A 4,401-nucleotide genomic window follows, 5' to 3' on the forward strand; every position below is an offset into this window, starting at 1 on the left:
GAGTGTTGGGCGGGTTAGGACAGACAAAAGAAAATATTTCTTTACTCAGCGTGTGGTCGGTCTGTGGAACTCCTTGCCACAGGATGTGGTGCTGGCGTCTAGCCTAGACGCCTTTAAAAGGGGATTGGACGAGTTTCTGGAGGAAAAATCCATTATGGGGTACAAGCCATGATGTGTATGCGCAACCTCCTGATTTTAGGAATGGGTTAAGTCAGAATGCCAGATGTAGGGGAGAGCACCAGGATGAGGTCTCTTGTTATCTGGTGTGCTCCCTGGGGCATTTGGTGGGCCGCTGTGAGATACAGGAAGCTGGACTAGATGGGCCTATGGCCTGATCCAGTGGGGCTGTTCTTATGTTCTTATGTTCTTATGTTAAGAATAAAACAAGTTGCAACATTCTTTACAACATTGACTTTACATCAATGGCATGTATGAAGCAGGCAAATATTGGTTGGTTGGTTGATTGGCAACCTTCAGTCTCGAAAGACTATGGTATAAGCCTACAGCACCTGGTATTCCCAGGTGGTCTCCCATCCAAGTACTAACCAGGCCTGACCCTGCTTAGCTTCCAAGATCAGATGAGATTGGGCATGTGCTTGTTGATCAGTCCAAATGACTATTGGTCCCAGAGTAACTGCTGAAAATTCCTAATTGCCCACAGCCTGGGTTCACCATTTTCTATGCCATTACAAAAGTTTTCTTTTTCTCATTATTTGCATGGGAGCGTGCAAAAAAGGAATTGTGTGAACCCTACATGGATATTAATATCTGCATCTCTGACCCTGCTCTCTGGTCTGCCTCTTACACATTCATTTGATGGTGCCAGCAAAATGGCCTTTTCAGTGGTGACACTCTGGTTGTGGGATTCCCTTCCCAAGGACATATTCACCCACCCACTCTATCTACCTTTAAGTGAGCTCTGAAGACATTGTTATGTTGCTTTGCTTTTGGAAAACAGGAAGATGTCCATCCTCGTGAAGATAAGGATATGCCAGCAGTATGTCTGAGTGGGGAAATATTTTCATTTATCTTTGTAGAACTCAAATCTTTGTGGAACTAAGCAAATCAAATTAATACCAGGTCAGAAAAAGATATCATAAACTACATGTTTGAGTTTCAGTATTTGCAAGGGTTCTTTTCCCAGAACTCACGGGGATGGCAAAAATCACACTAAAGCAAATCTATTTAAAAAAACAATGTCCCTTTGCTAGGCAATTTTAAAAACAGTCTTGCTGACCTTTGTGATGTAAGACAGAGTCGTTAGGCAGACAATCCATCAATCAGTCTCTCTCCCCATGTTTAGAAAGGTTTCACTTCCAGCCAGTGACCCCTCCCTTCACCCAGAGCTGGGAAAGAATGCATAGTGTTTTTCTTTCAGGAGCTCAGGGGGAAGGGACGGGTCACTTGCCTTGGAGTGAAGATGTTCTAAGTGCCCGGAGAGAGAATGATTAATGGATTGTCAGCCAGCTGCCCTCTCTAGCATTAACAAGGCTATTGTTAAACAACTTTGTCCCTTTAATTTTAATTAAACGACTTTGTTTAAATAATTAATTATAATCAATTAATTAACAACTTCGTTTAATTAAACAACTTTGTTCCTTCTCATCGCGTTGAGATAAAACCACAGATGAAAAATCCATGGATAATTAGTTTATATCAAATCGACAGAAGCATAACTTCTACTAAACACCAGTTAGCACACTGCAGGGAGAAGGATTTATCAACCAGCAGAAGATTATCTGCAGATGCCATTGGAAGGGGTATAAAACCCACAAATATGAACACAAGTCTCTCCGTCTACTCCACCAGAACTTAGAAACAATCATGAAGACTGCTGATGGTCTCTGCTGCTCTTGCAGGCCCTGCCTGGGCAAGCTTTGGGCAAAGCAAATGGTGACTACCAGGACTTCGCCTTCTCCGGTCTGGGAGCTTATTAGAAAACTTTTGCAGTAACTGTTTCAGGCTTTTGTTTGGTTTGTTAATTTTGCCTTCTGTATTAGAGTTTTGAATATTTTGAATCACTTAAGAGAAAGTCTCATCATTAGCCTAGATTACTTACATTTTGGAAACTCTTGGGAACTGTGGGAAATTACTTAGAATTTTGGAACCGTTAGAAGTTTATGACTGAAGATTTTGAGAAGCCTCTGTGGAGCTGTGGAACGTTATTGAGAAGCATCCTAGGAAACTGGGGAAATTCCTAATGTACTTGTGCAAACTGTAACGTTGTGTAATTCTTCCTCTTCAATCCATTACTTGAACCTGAAACACTAACCTACTGTCAGTTTCAAATAAAATACTATTTTGCTTTAACTAGAAACAAGTTGTGATTTATTGGTAAATTTGAACTGAGCCTTGAAGATATCAAGGCTATCAAGGCTATCACAAAGATATATATATCTTTCATCACTTTGTGAAACTATTTCTTTTTTTAAGCCACATATAAACTAAACAAGTAAATAAGGAATTTCAGCTGACTTTGAAATTTCAACTGACTGATTTATTTATTTTTCACATTTTTATACCGCCCTTCCTCCAAAGAGCTCAGGGCTCTGTACACAGATGCTCTCCTCCTTTTGTCCTCACAACAACCCTGTGAGGTAGGTGAGGCTGAGAGAAAGTGACTGGCTCAAGGACACTCAGGAAGCTTCATGGCTAAGAGGGGATTTGAACCTAGATCTTCCAGGTCTTAGAGCCCAATCCTGAGCTTGGCGCTCCGGCTTTCCACCGGAATGCACTGTCGCAGATGTGCCATAAGGCATGTTAATAATAATAATAATAATAATAATAATAATAATAATAATAATAAGAAGAAGAAGAAGAAGAAGAAGGCGGCATGCCGGGCCAGCACCCATGCTAGCCCAGCGCTGGCAGTGCTGGACTAGTGCCGGGCTGGCACCTGTCCTCCACTGCTCAGCGGTCTCATGGTAAGCAGGGGCATGGTAAGCTCGCGGCATGGTAAGCGGGGGTGGGGAGGAAGCGTTCTAGGGAGGCGGGAGGTGTGGGTAGGGCGGAGAGTGGGTGGGCAGGTGGGAGGCATGCCGGGGGGAGGGAGCGGGGAAGCAGGAGGCGGGTCCGGTGGAACTCAGCTTTTGGTCTGCAGTAAAGTGAGTAGCCCCACTGTGGGGCTGCTTCCCTTACCCGGGAGAAAAGTCCCCTTCTCCCAAGGCGCCGCCTGCGGCAGGCTGAGGCATGCAGGGTACGGCAGCAGGCATTCTCGGCGCTGCTGCAGCCGCACTCCCCAGGCAGGTCAGGATTGGGCTACCCGTTCACCTCCCAAACTACTACACCACCCTGGCTCTTATGCCTGAAGGTCATGTGACTTGGGCCTTAGTTAAGCAGCTCCATACCAACCTTTGGAGTCATATCTTCACCGTAAACTTGAGCAGTTTAAAATAGATAAAACTGCCAGCACTTAGCTGCGGGAGCCTTGGAAATAGTAAGCATGCTTGCTACACAAATAATCTCTGCAGAGCTTGCAGTAAATTCTTGATTCGCTAAAGTGAGTTGGGCTGTGGAGGAGGCTCTGAGTATTGCACATGTTAGGCTAATGAGACAACAGGAAATGGACAAGCAGGATCTCAGGAATAAAAGGAAGCTTCATAATCACACAGCCCAAAGACTTCAGGCAGCGGACAGCTTCCTTCTCTTACAACCCTATCCTCTCCCACCCCTGCTGGTGTAGCCATACCAAAAACAAGTGTGCTGTATCCAATTGGGCTTTCTCATATCTTGAAACTGAATAAGTTTGTTGAAACCCATAACTTGAAACTGATCAAATGAACAAGATCTACACATTTTCTCTTCAGCCCTTTACAGCTGATGAGTTCCTATGTGAAAACAAACTGCTTATTTCTGATCATCATCTGCTTAATGATGTCACTTCCTGCTTCATTATGTCACTTCTGGACTTCAGCAGGAGCCATGCATTCTCTTTGGACTGCTATATGAAATCCCTGATCTAGAGATCTACTGCTATCAATGCAGCCCATATTGAGCTAGATGGATGGTCAGATTCAGTGTAAGCCACCCTGGATTCCATCCACTTTTCCTGCAGCCTTCCCACCCCCTTTCTCTCCTTGCGTTTGCACTTGCGAAATCACCATTGCAGTCCAAGGAGACTCATTGTGCAGTGGGAAGCTTATGTAGGAATGGGAGGATTTAAATCCCCTTTCCCTGCTGAAGATTCCAAATTTGTCCCCATCCCCCCCACTGGACCCAGCGCACTTGTTTTTGGAATGGCTACACCAGCAGTGGAGACAGCCCAGTTATCATGCTAGGAGAGCTCAATTATCACACGGGCCACATGAAGAGCTTCTATGAGCTGTGTTAGTCCCATGGACCTTATGTTTGACACCTCTGCTCTAGAGTAGGGGTGCCCAAACCCTGGCCCGGGGGCCACTT

At 44.7% G+C, this 4,401-nt stretch overlaps 1 pseudogene; it reads right to left on the reverse strand.

The window, feature by feature from the left end:
• Positions 1 to 497: 497 nt before the first annotated feature.
• On the reverse strand, positions 498 to 624 carry LOC136637407 (5S ribosomal RNA; annotated as a pseudogene).
• Between the last annotated feature and the right edge of the window lie 3,777 nt (positions 625 to 4,401).

This window comes from Tiliqua scincoides, chromosome 1 (assembly GCF_035046505.1).
Source record: "Tiliqua scincoides isolate rTilSci1 chromosome 1, rTilSci1.hap2, whole genome shotgun sequence".
Lineage (NCBI taxonomy): Eukaryota > Metazoa > Chordata > Lepidosauria > Squamata > Scincidae > Tiliqua > Tiliqua scincoides.